Here is a 16710-nt window from a genome sequence, read left to right on the forward strand (position 1 = left end):
ACACCATTTTAATAAAAAATATCACAAAATTCTTCTAAGTCCCTCGGGAAGAGTGAAAGACGCGCACGTTCATTTTCAGAGCTCCTAGACCTTCCTACAGTATAAGAAGTTAGCCAAAAAGTAGCTTCAAAAAACGCTTAGGTTACGTTTCAGAGTTGCTTCTAATGTACCAAAGTTGGACTTAGACATAATTTCACTCTCACAACAAGATGGCTGGTTGGAGACAATCCGAACCACAAGTACCGGGTCCATGGTTCTGGGCGTATACTGGGGGGACGGGGACGACTCCCATTAACCCCTGACTATACCGGGGATACGCTTATCACAATGCCTTTCTGGTCTGTGCTGAAGCAGGGCATTCTGGCAGCCAAGTGGCTTGACCTTTATTAGTGAGCCTGGTTACCCCCTCTCGGAACCACAGACTTAGAAATCGCCAGCTCATATACAGTGCATAAAATATATTTATATATATACCCTTATACACCATTTTAATAAAAAATATCACAAAATTCTTCTAAGTCCCTCGGGAAGAGTGAAAGACGCGCACGTTCATTTTCAGAGCTCCTAGACCTTCCTATAAGAAGTTAGCCAAAAAGTAGCTTCGAAAAACGCTTAGGTTAAGTTTCAGAGTTGCTTCTAATGTACCAAAGATGGACTTAGACATAATTTCACTCTCACAACATTATGGCTGGTTGGAGACAGTCCAAACAAAAAGTACCGGGTCCATGGTTCTGGGCGTATACTGGGGGGACGGGGACGACTCCCATTAACCCCTGACTATACCGGGGATACGCTTATCACAATGCCTTTCTGGTCTGTGCTGAAGCAGGGCATTCTGGCAGCCAAGTGGCTTGACCTTTATTAGTGAGCCTGGTTACCCCCTCTCGGAACCACAGACTTAGAAATCGCCAGCTCATATACAGTGCATAAAATATATTTATATATATATACCCTTACTGTATACACCATTTTAATAAAAAATATCACAAAATTCTTCTAAGTCCCTCGGGAAGAGTGAAAGACGCGCACGTTCATTTTCAGAGCTCCTAGACCTTCCTATAAGAAGTTAGCCAAAAAGTAGCTTCGAAAAACGCTTAGGTTAAGTTTCAGAGTTGCTTCTAATGTACCAAAGCTGGACTTAGACATAATTTCACTCTCACAACAAGATGGCTGGTTGGAGACAATCCGAACCACAAGTACCGGGTCCATGGTTCTGGGCGTATACTGGGGGGACGGGGACGACTCCCATTAACCCCTGACTATACCGGGGATACGCTTATCACAATGCCTTTCTGGTCTGTGCTGAAGCAGGGCATTCTGGCAGCCAAGTGGCTTGACCTTTATTAGTGAGCCTGGTTACCCCCTCTCGGAACCACAGACTTAGAAATCGCCAGCTCATATACAGTGCATAAAATATATTTATATATATACCCTTATACACCATTTTAATAAAAAATATCACAAAATTCTTCTAAGTCCCTCGGGAAGAGTGAAAGACGCGCACGTTCATTTTCAGAGCTCCTAGACCTTCCTATAAGAAGTTAGCCAAAAAGTAGCTTCGAAAAACGCTTAGGTTAAGTTTCAGAGTTGCTTCTAATGTACCAAAGATGGACTTAGACATAATTTCACTCTCACAACATTATGGCTGGTTGGAGACAGTCCAAACAAAAAGTACCGGGTCCATGGTTCTGGGCGTATACTGGGGGGACGGGGACGACTCCCATTAACCCCTGACTATACCGGGGATACGCTTATCACAATGCCTTTCTGGTCTGTGCTGAAGCAGGGCATTCTGGCAGCCAAGTGGCTTGACCTTTATTAGTGAGCCTGGTTACCCCCTCTCGGAACCACAGACTTAGAAATCGCCAGCTCATATACAGTGCATAAAATATATTTATATATATATACCCTTACTGTATACACCATTTTAATAAAAAATATCACAAAATTCTTCTAAGTCCCTCGGGAAGAGTGAAAGACGCGCACGTTCATTTTCAGAGCTCCTAGACCTTCCTATAAGAAGTTAGCCAAAAAGTAGCTTCGAAAAACGCTTAGGTTAAGTTTCAGAGTTGCTTCTAATGTACCAAAGCTGGACTTAGACATAATTTCACTCTCACAACATTATGGCTGGTTGGAGACAGTCCGAACCACAAGTACCGGGTCCATGGTTCTGGGCGTATACTGGGGGGACGGGGACGACTCCCATTAACCCCTGACTTTACCGGGGATACAATGCCTTTCTGGTCTGTTCTGAAGCAGGGCATTCTGGCAGCCAAGTGGCTTGACATTTATTAGTGAGCCTGGTTACCCCCTCTCGGAACCACAGACTTAGAAATCGCCAGCTCATATACAGTGCATAAAATATATTTATATATATACCCTTATACACCATTTTAATAAAAAATATCACAAAATTCTTCTAAGTCCCTCGGGAAGAGTGAAAGACGCGCACGTTCATTTTCAGAGCTCCTAGACCTTCCTACTGTATAAGAAGTTAGCCAAAAAGTAGCTTCGAAAAACGCTTAGGTTAAGTTTCAGAGTTGCTTCTAATGTACCAAAGCTGGACTTAGACATAATTTCACTCTCACAACATTATGGCTGGTTGGAGACAGTCCGAACCACAAGTACCGGGTCCATGGTTCTGGGCGTATACTGGGGGGACGGGGACGACTCCCATTAACCCCTGACTATACCGGGGATACGCTTATCACAATGCCTTTCTGGTCTGTGCTGAAGCAGGGCATTCTGGCAGCCAAGTGGCTTGACCTTTATTAGTGAGCCTGGTTACCCCCTCTCGGAACCACAGACTTAGAAATCGCCAGCTCATATACAGTGCATAAAATATATTTATATATATATACCCTTATACACCATTTTAATAAAAAATATCACAAAATTCTTCTATGTCCCTCGGGAAGAGTGAAAGACGCGCACGTTCATTTTCAGAGCTCCTAGACCTTCCTATAAGAAGTTAGCCAAAAAGTAGCTTCGAAAAACGCTTAGGTTAAGTTTCAGAGTTGCTTCTAATGTACCAAAGCTGGACTTAGACATAATTTCACTCTCACAACATTATGGCTGGTTGGAGACAGTCCGAACCACAAGTACCGGGTCCATGGTTCTGGGCGTATACTGGGGGGACGGGGACGACTCCCATTAACCCCTGACTTTACCGGGGATACAATGCCTTTCTGGTCTGTGCTGAAGCAGGGCATTCTGGCAGCCAAGTGGCTTGACCTTTATTAGTGAGCCTGGTTACCCCCTCTCGGATCCACAGACTTAGAAATCGCCAGCTCATATACAGTGCATAAAATATATTTATATATATACCCTTATACACCATTTTAATAAAAAATATCACAAAATTCTTCTAAGTCCCTCGGGAAGAGTGAAAGACGCGCACGTTCATTTTCAGAGCTCCTAGACCTTCCTACAGTATAAGAAGTTAGCCAAAAAGTAGCTTCAAAAAACGCTTAGGTTACGTTTCAGAGTTGCTTCTAATGTACCAAAGTTGGACTTAGACATAATTTCACTCTCACAACAAGATGGCTGGTTGGAGACAATCCGAACCACAAGTACCGGGTCCATGGTTCTGGGCGTATACTGGGGGGACGGGGACGACTCCCATTAACCCCTGACTATACCGGGGATACGCTTATCACAATGCCTTTCTGGTCTGTGCTGAAGCAGGGCATTCTGGCAGCCAAGTGGCTTGACCTTTATTAGTGAGCCTGGTTACCCCCTCTCGGAACCACAGACTTAGAAATCGCCAGCTCATATACAGTGCATAAAATATATTTATATATATACCCTTATACACCATTTTAATAAAAAATATCACAAAATTCTTCTAAGTCCCTCGGGAAGAGTGAAAGACGCGCACGTTCATTTTCAGAGCTCCTAGTCCTTCCTATAAGAAGTTAGCCAAAAAGTAGCTTCGAAAAACGCTTAGGTTAAGTTTCAGAGTTGCTTCTAATGTACCAAAGATGGACTTAGACATAATTTCACTCTCACAACATTATGGCTGGTTGGAGACAGTCCAAACAAAAAGTACCGGGTCCATGGTTCTGGGCGTATACTGGGGGGACGGGGACGACTCCCATTAACCCCTGACTATACCGGGGATACGCTTATCACAATGCCTTTCTGGTCTGTGCTGAAGCAGGGCATTCTGGCAGCCAAGTGGCTTGACCTTTATTAGTGAGCCTGGTTACCCCCTCTCGGAACCACAGACTTAGAAATCGCCAGCTCATATACAGTGCATAAAATATATTTATATATATATACCCTTACTGTATACACCATTTTAATAAAAAATATCACAAAATTCTTCTAAGTCCCTCGGGAAGAGTGAAAGACGCGCACGTTCATTTTCAGAGCTCCTAGACCTTCCTATAAGAAGTTAGCCAAAAAGTAGCTTCGAAAAACGCTTAGGTTAAGTTTCAGAGTTGCTTCTAATGTACCAAAGCTGGACTTAGACATAATTTCACTCTCACAACATTATGGCTGGTTGGAGACAGTCCGAACCACAAGTACCGGGTCCATGGTTCTGGGCGTATACTGGGGGGACGGGGACGACTCCCATTAACCCCTGACTTTACCGGGAATACAATGCCTTTCTGGTCTGTGCTGAAGCAGGGCATTCTGGCAGCCAAGTGGCTTGACATTTATTAGTGAGCCTGGTTACCCCCTCTCGGAACCACAGACTTAGAAATCGCCAGCTCATATACAGTGCATAAAATATATTTATATATATACCCTTATACACCATTTTAATAAAAAATATCACAAAATTCTTCTAAGTCCCTCGGGAAGAGTGAAAGACGCGCACGTTCATTTTCAGAGCTCCTAGACCTTCCTATAAGAAGTTAGCCAAAAAGTAGCTTCGAAAAACGCTTAGGTTAAGTTTCAGAGTTGCTTCTAATGTACCAAAGCTGGACTTAGACATAATTTCACTCTCACAACATTATGGCTGGTTGGAGACAGTCCGAACCACAAGTACCGGGTCCATGGTTCTGGGCGTATACTGGGGGGACGGGGACGACTCCCATTAACCCCTGACTATACCGGGGATACGCTTATCACAATGCCTTTCTGGTCTGTGCTGAAGCAGGGCATTCTGGCAGCCAAGTGGCTTGACCTTTATTAGTGAGCCTGGTTACCCCCTCTCGGAACCACAGACTTAGAAATCGCCAGCTCATATACAGTGCATAAAATATATTTATATATATATACCCTTACTGTATACACCATTTTAATAAAAAATATCACAAAATTCTTCTAAGTCCCTCGGGAAGAGTGAAAGACGCGCACGTTCATTTTCAGAGCTCCTAGACCTTCCTATAAGAAGTTAGCCAAAAAGTAGCTTCGAAAAACGCTTAGGTTAAGTTTCAGAGTTGCTTCTAATGTACCAAAGCTGGACTTAGACATAATTTCACTCTCACAACATTATGGCTGGTTGGAGACAGTCCGAACCACAAGTACCGGGTCCATGGTTCTGGGCGTATACTGGGGGGACGGGGACGACTCCCATTAACCCCTGACTTTACCGGGAATACAATGCCTTTCTGGTCTGTGCTGAAGCAGGGCATTCTGGCAGCCAAGTGGCTTGACATTTATTAGTGAGCCTGGTTACCCCCTCTCGGAACCACAGACTTAGAAATCGCCAGCTCATATACAGTGCATAAAATATATTTATATATATACCCTTATACACCATTTTAATAAAAAATATCACAAAATTCTTCTAAGTCCCTCGGGAAGAGTGAAAGACGCGCACGTTCATTTTCAGAGCTCCTAGACCTTCCTATAAGAAGTTAGCCAAAAAGTAGCTTCGAAAAACGCTTAGGTTAAGTTTCAGAGTTGCTTCTAATGTACCAAAGCTGGACTTAGACATAATTTCACTCTCACAACATTATGGCTGGTTGGAGACAGTCCGAACCACAAGTACCGGGTCCATGGTTCTGGGCGTATACTGGGGGGACGGGGACGACTCCCATTAACCCCTGACTATACCGGGGATACGCTTATCACAATGCCTTTCTGGTCTGTGCTGAAGCAGGGCATTCTGGCAGCCAAGTGGCTTGACCTTTATTAGTGAGCCTGGTTACCCCCTCTCGGAACCACAGACTTAGAAATCGCCAGCTCATATACAGTGCATAAAATATATTTATATATATACCCTTATACACCATTTTAATAAAAAATATCACAAAATTCTTCTAAGTCCCTCGGGAAGAGTGAAAGACGCGCACGTTCATTTTCAGAGCTCCTAGACCTTCCTATAAGAAGTTAGCCAAAAAGTAGCTTCGAAAAACGCTTAGGTTAAGTTTCAGAGTTGCTTCTAATGTACCAAAGCTGGACTTAGACATAATTTCACTCTCACAACATTATGGCTGGTTGGAGACAGTCCGAACCACAAGTACCGGGTCCATGGTTCTGGGCGTATACTGGGGGGACGGGGACGACTCCCATTAACCCCTGACTTTACCGGGGATACAATGCCTTTCTGGTCTGTGCTGAAGCAGGGCATTCTGGCAGCCAAGTGGCTTGACCTTTATTAGTGAGCCTGGTTACCCCCTCTCGGAACCACAGACTTAGAAATCGCCAGCTCATATACAGTGCATAAAATATATTTATATATATACCCTTATACACCATTTTAATAAAAAATATCACAAAATTCTTCTAAGTCCCTCGGGAAGAGTGAAAGACGCGCACGTTTATTTTCAGAGCTCCTAGACCTTCCTATTAGAAGTTAGCCAAAAAGTAGCTTCGAAAAACGCTTAGGTTAAGTTTCAGAGTTGCTTCTAATGTACCAAAGCTGGACTTAGACATAATTTCACTCTCACAACATTATGGCTGGTTGGAGACAGTACGAACCACAAGTACTGGGTCCATGGTTCTGGGCGTATACTGGGGGGACGGGGACGACTCCCATTAACCCCTGACTATACCGGGGATACGCTTATCACAATGCCTTTCTGGTCTGTGCTGAAGCAGGGCATTCTGGCAGCCAAGTGGCTTGACCTTTATTAGTGAGCCTGGTTACCCCCTCTCGGAACCACAGACTTAGAAATCGCCAGCTCATATACAGTGCATAAAATATATTTATATATATACCCTTATACACCATTTTAATAAAAAATATCACAAAATTCTTCTAAGTCCCTCGGGAAGAGTGAAAGACGCGCACGTTCATTTTCAGAGCTCCTAGACCTTCCTACAGTATAAGAAGTTAGCCAAAAAGTAGATTCGAAAAACGCTTAGGTTAAGTTTCAGAGTTGCTTCTAATGTACCAAAGATGGACTTAGACATAATTTCACTCTCACAACATTATGGCTGGTTGGAGACAGTCCGAACCACAAGTACCGAGTCCATGGTTCTGGGCGTATACTGGGGGGACGGGGACGACTCCCATTAACCCCTGACTATACCGGGGATACGCTTATCACAATGCCTTTCTGGTCTGTGCTGAAGCAGGGCATTCTGGCAGCCAAGTGGCTTAACCTTTATTAGTGAGCCTGGTTACCCCCTCTCGGAACCACAGACTTAGAAATCGCCAGCTCATATACAGTGCATAAAATATATTTATATATATACCCTTATACACCATTTTAATAAAAAATATCACAAAATTCTTCTAAGTCCCTCGGGAAGAGTGAAAGACGCGCACATTCATTTTCAGAGCTCCTAGACCTTCCTATAAGAAGTTAGCCAAAAAGTAGCTTCGAAAAACGCTTAGGTTAAGTTTCAGAGTTGCTTCTAATGTACCAAAGATGGACTTAGACATAATTTCACTCTCACAACATTATGGCTGGTTGGAGACAGTCCGAACCACAAGTACCGAGTCCATGGTTCTGGGCGTATACTGGGGGGATGGGGACGACTCCCATTAACCCCTGACTATACCGGGGATACGCTTATCACAATGCCTTTCTGGTCTGTGCTGAAGCAGGGCATTCTGGCAGCCAAGTGGCTTGACCTTTATTAGTGAGCCTGGTTACCCCCTCTCGGAACCACAGACTTAGAAATCGCCAGCTCATATACAGTGCATAAAATATATTTATATATATACCCTTATACACCATTTTAATAAAAAATATCACAAAATTCTTCTAAGTCCCTCGGGAAGAGTGAAAGACGCGCACGTTCATTTTCAGAGCTCCTAGACCTTCCTATAAGAAGTTAGCCAAAAAGTAGCTTCGAAAAACGCTTAGGTTAAGTTTCAGAGTTGCTTCTAATGTACCAAAGCTGGACTTAGACATAATTTCACTCTCACAACATTATAGCTGGTTGGAGACAGTCCGAACCACAAGTACCGGGTCCATGGTTCTGGGCGTATACTGGGGGGACGGGGACGACTCCCATTAACCCCTGACTTTACCGGGGATACAATGCCTTTCTGGTCTGTGCTGAAGCAGGGCATTCTGGCAGCCAAGTGGCTTGACCTTTATTAGTGAGCCTGGTTACCCCCTCTCGGAACCACAGACTTAGAAATCGCCAGCTCATATACAGTGCATAAAATATATTTATATATATACCCTTATACACCATTTTAATAAAAAATATCACAAAATTCTTCTAAGTCCCTCGGGAAGAGTGAAAGACGCGCACGTTTATTTTCAGAGCTCCTAGACCTTCCTATTAGAAGTTAGCCAAAAAGTAGCTTCGAAAAACGCTTAGGTTAAGTTTCAGAGTTGCTTCTAATGTACCAAAACTGGACTTAGACATAATTTCACTCTCACAACATTATGGCTGGTTGGAGACAGTACGAACCACAAGTACCGGGTCCATGGTTCTGGGCGTATACTGGGGGGACGGGGACGACTCCCATTAACCCCTGACTATACCGGGGATACGCTTATCACAATGCCTTTCTGGTCTGTGCTGAAGCAGGGCATTCTGGCAGCCAAGTGGCTTGACCTTTATTAGTGAGCCTGGTTACCCCCTCTCGGAACCACAGACTTAGAAATCGCCAGCTCATATACAGTGCATAAAATATATTTATATATATACCCTTATACACCATTTTAATAAAAAATATCACAAAATTCTTCTAAGTCCCTCGGGAAGAGTGAAAGACGCGCACGTTCATTTTCAGAGCTCCTAGACCTTCCTACAGTATAAGAAGTTAGCCAAAAAGTAGCTTCGAAAAACGCTTAGGTTAAGTTTCAGAGTTGCTTCTAATGTACCAAAGATGGACTTAGACATAATTTCACTCTCACAACATTATGGCTGGTTGGAGACAGTCCGAACCACAAGTACCGAGTCCATGGTTCTGGGCGTATACTGGGGGGACGGGGACGACTCCCATTAACCCCTGACTATACCGGGGATACGCTTATCACAATGCCTTTCTGGTCTGTGCTGAAGCAGGGCATTCTGGCAGCCAAGTGGCTTGACCTTTATTAGTGAGCCTGGTTACCCCCTCTCGGAACCACAGACTTAGAAATCGCCAGCTCATATACAGTGCATAAAATATATTTATATATATACCCTTATACACCATTTTAATAAAAAATATCACAAAATTCTTCTAAGTCCCTCGGGAAGAGTGAAAGACGCGCACGTTCATTTTCAGAGCTCCTAGACCTTCCTATAAGAAGTTAGCCAAAAAGTAGCTTCGAAAAACGCTTAGGTTAAGTTTCAGAGTTGCTTCTAATGTACCAAAGCTGGACTTAGACATAATTTCACTCTCACAACATTATGGCTGGTTGGAGACAGTCCGAACCACAAGTACCGGGTCCATGGTTCTAGGCGTATACTGGGGGGACGGGGACGACTCCCATTAACCCCTGACTTTACCGGGGATACAATGCCTTTCTGGTCTGTGCTGAAGCAGGGCATTCTGGCAGCCAAGTGGCTTGACCTTTATTAGTGAGCCTGGTTACCCCCTCTCAGATCCACAGACTTAGAAATCGCCAGCTCATATACAGTGCATAAAATATATTTATATATATACCCTTATACACCATTTTAATAAAAAATATCACAAAATTCTTCTAAGTCCCTCGGGAAGAGTGAAAGACGCGCACGTTCATTTTCAGAGCTCCTAGACCTTCCTACAGTATAAGAAGTTAGCCAAAAAGTAGCTTCAAAAAACGCTTAGGTTACGTTTCAGAGTTGCTTCTAATGTACCAAAGTTGGACTTAGACATAATTTCACTCTCACAACAAGATGGCTGGTTGGAGACAATCCGAACCACAAGTACCGGGTCCATGGTTCTGGGCGTATACTGGGGGGACGGGGACGACTCCCATTAACCCCTGACTATACCGGGGATACGCTTATCACAATGCCTTTCTGGTCTGTGCTGAAGCAGGGCATTCTGGCAGCCAAGTGGCTTGACCTTTATTAGTGAGCCTGGTTACCCCCTCTCGGAACCACAGACTTAGAAATCGCCAGCTCATATACAGTGCATAAAATATATTTATATATATACCCTTATACACCATTTTAATAAAAAATATCACAAAATTCTTCTAAGCCCCTCGGGAAGAGTGAAAGACGCGCACGTTCATTTTCAGAGCTCCTAGACCTTCCTATAAGAAGTTAGCCAAAAAGTAGCTTCGAAAAACGCTTAGGTTAAGTTTCAGAGTTGCTTCTAATGTACCAAAGATGGACTTAGACATAATTTCACTCTCACAACATTATGGCTGGTTGGAGACAGTCCAAACAAAAAGTACCGGGTCCATGGTTCTGGGCGTATACTGGGGGGACGGGGACGACTCCCATTAACCCCTGACTATACCGGGGATACGCTTATCACAATGCCTTTCTGGTCTGTGCTGAAGCAGGGCATTCTGGCAGCCAAGTGGCTTGACCTTTATTAGTGAGCCTGGTTACCCCCTCTCGGAACCACAGACTTAGAAATCGCCAGCTCATATACAGTGCATAAAATATATTTATATATATATACCCTTATACACCATTTTAATAAAAAATATCACAAAATTCTTCTAAGTCCCTCGGGAAGAGTGAAAGACGCGCACATTCATTTTCAGAGCTCCTAGACCTTCCTATAAGAAGTTAGCCAAAAAGTAGCTTCGAAAAACGCTTAGGTTAAGTTTCAGAGTTGCTTCTAATGTACCAAAGCTGGACTTAGACATAATTTCACTCTCACAACATTATGGCTGGTTGGAGACAGTCCGAACCACAAGTACCGGGTCCATGGTTCTGGGCGTATACTGGGGGGACGGGGACGACTCCCATTAACCCCTGACTTTACCGGGGATACAATGCCTTTCTGGTCTGTGCTGAAGCAGGGCATTCTGGCAGCCAAGTGGCTTGACCTTTATTAGTGAGCCTGGTTACCCCCTCTCGGAACCACAGACTTAGAAATCGCCAGCTCATATACAGTGCATAAAATATATTTATATATATACCCTTATACACCATTTTAATAAAAAATATCACAAAATTCTTCTAAGTCCCTCGGGAAGAGTGAAAGACGCGCACGTTCATTTTCAGAGCTCCTAGACCTTCCTATTAGAAGTTAGCCAAAAAGTAGCTTCGAAAAACGCTTAGGTTAAGTTTCAGAGTTGCTTCTAATGTACCAAAGCTGGACTTAGACATAATTTCACTCTCACAACATTATGGCTGGTTGGAGACAGTACGAACCACAAGTACCGGGTCCATGGTTCTGGGCGTATACTGGGGGGACGGGGACGACTCCCATTAACCCCTGACTTTACCGGGGATACAATGCCTTTCTGGTCTGTGCTGAAGCAGGGCATTCTGGCAGCCAAGTGGCTTGACCTTTATTAGTGAGCCTGGTTACCCCCTCTCGGATCCACAGACTTAGAAATCGCCAGCTCATATACAGTGCATAAAATATATTTATATATATACCCTTATACACCATTTTAATAAAAAATATCACAAAATTCTTCTAAGTCCCTCGGGAAGAGTGAAAGACGCGCACGTTCATTTTCAGAGCTCCTAGACCTTCCTACAGTATAAGAAGTTAGCCAAAAAGTAGCTTCAAAAAACGCTTAGGTTACGTTTCAGAGTTGCTTCTAATGTACCAAAGTTGGACTTAGACATAATTTCACTCTCACAACAAGATGGCTGGTTGGAGACAATCCGAACCACAAGTACCGGGTCCATGGTTCTGGGCGTATACTGGGGGGACGGGGACGACTCCCATTAACCCCTGACTATACCGGGGATACGCTTATCACAATGCCTTTCTGGTCTGTGCTGAAGCAGGGCATTCTGGCAGCCAAGTGGCTTGACCTTTATTAGTGAGCCTGGTTACCCCCTCTCGGAACCACAGACTTAGAAATCGCCAGCTCATTTACAGTGCATAAAATATATTTATATATATACCCTTATACACCATTTTAATAAAAAAATATCACAAAATTCTTCTAAGTCCCTCGGGAAGAGTGAAAGACGCGCACGTTCATTTTCAGAGCTCCTAGACCTTCCTATAAGAAGTTAGCCAAAAAGTAGCTTCGAAAAACGCTTAGGTTAAGTTTCAGAGTTGCTTCTAATGTACCAAAGCTGGACTTAGACATAATTTCACTCTCACAACATTATGGCTGGTTGGAGACAGTCCGAACCACAAGTACCGGGTCCATGGTTCTGGGCGTATACTGGGGGGACGGGGACGACTCCCATTAACCCCTGACTTTACCGGGAATACAATGCCTTTCTGGTCTGTGCTGAAGCAGGGCATTCTGGCAGCCAAGTGGCTTGACATTTATTAGTGAGCCTGGTTACCCCCTCTCGGAACCACAGACTTAGAAATCGCCAGCTCATATACAGTGCATAAAATATATTTATATATATACCCTTATACACCATTTTAATAAAAAATATCACAAAATTCTTCTAAGTCCCTCGGGAAGAGTGAAAGACGCGCACGTTCATTTTCAGAGCTCCTAGACCTTCCTATAAGAAGTTAGCCAAAAAGTAGCTTCGAAAAACGCTTAGGTTAAGTTTCAGAGTTGCTTCTAATGTACCAAAGCTGGACTTAGACATAATTTCACTCTCACAACATTATGGCTGGTTGGAGACAGTCCGAACCACAAGTACCGGGTCCATGGTTCTGGGCGTATACTGGGGGGACGGGGACGACTCCCATTAACCCCTGACTATACCGGGGATACGCTTATCACAATGCCTTTCTGGTCTGTGCTGAAGCAGGGCATTCTGGCAGCCAAGTGGCTTGACCTTTATTAGTGAGCCTGGTTACCCCCTCTCGGAACCACAGACTTAGAAATCGCCAGCTCATATACAGTGCATAAAATATATTTATATATATACCCTTATACACCATTTTAATAAAAAATATCACAAAATTCTTCTAAGTCCCTCGGGAAGAGTGAAAGACGCGCACGTTCATTTTCAGAGCTCCTAGACCTTCCTATAAGAAGTTAGCCAAAAAGTAGCTTCGAAAAACGCTTAGGTTAAGTTTCAGAGTTGCTTCTAATGTACCAAAGCTGGACTTAGACATAATTTCACTCTCACAACATTATGGCTGGTTGGAGACAGTCCGAACCACAAGTACCGGGTCCATGGTTCTGGGCGTATACTGGGGGGACGGGGACGACTCCCATTAACCCCTGACTTTACCGGGGATACAATGCCTTTCTGGTCTGTGCTGAAGCAGGGCATTCTGGCAGCCAAGTGGCTTGACCTTTATTAGTGAGCCTGGTTACCCCCTCTCGGAACCACAGACTTAGAAATCGCCAGCTCATATACAGTGCATAAAATATATTTATATATATACCCTTATACACCATTTTAATAAAAAATATCACAAAATTCTTCTAAGTCCCTCGGGAAGAGTGAAAGACGCGCACGTTTATTTTCAGAGCTCCTAGACCTTCCTATTAGAAGTTAGCCAAAAAGTAGCTTCGAAAAACGCTTAGGTTAAGTTTCAGAGTTGCTTCTAATGTACCAAAGCTGGACTTAGACATAATTTCACTCTCACAACATTATGGCTGGTTGGAGACAGTACGAACCACAAGTACTGGGTCCATGGTTCTGGGCGTATACTGGGGGGACGGGGACGACTCCCATTAACCCCTGACTATACCGGGGATACGCTTATCACAATGCCTTTCTGGTCTGTGCTGAAGCAGGGCATTCTGGCAGCCAAGTGGCTTGACCTTTATTAGTGAGCCTGGTTACCCCCTCTCGGAACCACAGACTTAGAAATCGCCAGCTCATATACAGTGCATAAAATATATTTATATATATACCCTTATACACCATTTTAATAAAAAATATCACAAAATTCTTCTAAGTCCCTCGGGAAGAGTGAAAGACGCGCACGTTCATTTTCAGAGCTCCTAGACCTTCCTACAGTATAAGAAGTTAGCCAAAAAGTAGATTCGAAAAACGCTTAGGTTAAGTTTCAGAGTTGCTTCTAATGTACCAAAGATGGACTTAGACATAATTTCACTCTCACAACATTATGGCTGGTTGGAGACAGTCCGAACCACAAGTACCGAGTCCATGGTTCTGGGCGTATACTGGGGGGACGGGGACGACTCCCATTAACCCCTGACTATACCGGGGATACGCTTATCACAATGCCTTTCTGGTCTGTGCTGAAGCAGGGCATTCTGGCAGCCAAGTGGCTTAACCTTTATTAGTGAGCCTGGTTACCCCCTCTCGGAACCACAGACTTAGAAATCGCCAGCTCATATACAGTGCATAAAATATATTTATATATATACCCTTATACACCATTTTAATAAAAAATATCACAAAATTCTTCTAAGTCCCTCGGGAAGAGTGAAAGACGCGCACATTCATTTTCAGAGCTCCTAGACCTTCCTATAAGAAGTTAGCCAAAAAGTAGCTTCGAAAAACGCTTAGGTTAAGTTTCAGAGTTGCTTCTAATGTACCAAAGATGGACTTAGACATAATTTCACTCTCACAACATTATGGCTGGTTGGAGACAGTCCGAACCACAAGTACCGAGTCCATGGTTCTGGGCGTATACTGGGGGGATGGGGACGACTCCCATTAACCCCTGACTATACCGGGGATACGCTTATCACAATGCCTTTCTGGTCTGTGCTGAAGCAGGGCATTCTGGCAGCCAAGTGGCTTGACCTTTATTAGTGAGCCTGGTTACCCCCTCTCGGAACCACAGACTTAGAAATCGCCAGCTCATATACAGTGCATAAAATATATTTATATATATACCCTTATAAACCATTTTAATAAAAAATATCACAAAATTCTTCTAAGTCCCTCGGGAAGAGTGAAAGACGCGCACGTTCATTTTCAGAGCTCCTAGACCTTCCTATAAGAAGTTAGCCAAAAAGTAGCTTCGAAAAACGCTTAGGTTAAGTTTCAGAGTTGCTTCTAATGTACCAAAGCTGGACTTAGACATAATTTCACTCTCACAACATTATAGCTGGTTGGAGACAGTCCGAACCACAAGTACCGGGTCCATGGTTCTGGGCGTATACTGGGGGGACGGGGACGACTCCCATTAACCCCTGACTTTACCGGGGATACAATGCCTTTCTGGTCTGTGCTGAAGCAGGGCATTCTGGCAGCCAAGTGGCTTGACCTTTATTAGTGAGCCTGGTTACCCCCTCTCGGAACCACAGACTTAGAAATCGCCAGCTCATATACAGTGCATAAAATATATTTATATATATACCCTTATACACCATTTTAATAAAAAATATCACAAAATTCTTCTAAGTCCCTCGGGAAGAGTGAAAGACGCGCACGTTTATTTTCAGAGCTCCTAGACCTTCCTATTAGAAGTTAGCCAAAAAGTAGCTTCGAAAAACGCTTAGGTTAAGTTTCAGAGTTGCTTCTAATGTACCAAAACTGGACTTAGACATAATTTCACTCTCACAACATTATGGCTGGTTGGAGACAGTACGAACCACAAGTACCGGGTCCATGGTTCTGGGCGTATACTGGGGGGACGGGGACGACTCCCATTAACCCCTGACTATACCGGGGATACGCTTATCACAATGCCTTTCTGGTCTGTGCTGAAGCAGGGCATTCTGGCAGCCAAGTGGCTTGACCTTTATTAGTGAGCCTGGTTACCCCCTCTCGGAACCACAGACTTAGAAATCGCCAGCTCATATACAGTGCATAAAATATATTTATATATATACCCTTATACACCATTTTAATAAAAAATATCACAAAATTCTTCTAAGTCCCTCGGGAAGAGTGAAAGACGCGCACGTTCATTTTCAGAGCTCCTAGACCTTCCTACAGTATAAGAAGTTAGCCAAAAAGTAGCTTCGAAAAACGCTTAGGTTAAGTTTCAGAGTTGCTTCTAATGTACCAAAGATGGACTTAGACATAATTTCACTCTCACAACATTATGGCTGGTTGGAGACAGTCCGAACCACAAGTACCGAGTCCATGGTTCTGGGCGTATACTGGGGGGACGGGGACGACTCCCATTAACCCCTGACTATACCGGGGATACGCTTATCACAATGCCTTTCTGGTCTGTGCTGAAGCAGGGCATTCTGGCAGCCAAGTGGCTTGACCTTTATTAGTGAGCCTGGTTACCCCCTCTCGGAACCACAGACTTAGAAATCGCCAGCTCATATACAGTGCATAAAATATATTTATATATATACCCTTATACACCATTTTAATAAAAAATATCACAAAATTCTTCTAAGTCCCTCGGGAAGAGTGAAAGACGCGCACGTTCATTTTCAGAGCTCCTAGACCTTCCTATAAGAAGTTAGCCAAAAA

Source organism: Ascaphus truei, chromosome 3 (assembly GCF_040206685.1).
Source record: "Ascaphus truei isolate aAscTru1 chromosome 3, aAscTru1.hap1, whole genome shotgun sequence".
Classification (NCBI taxonomy): Eukaryota; Metazoa; Chordata; class Amphibia; order Anura; family Ascaphidae; genus Ascaphus; species Ascaphus truei.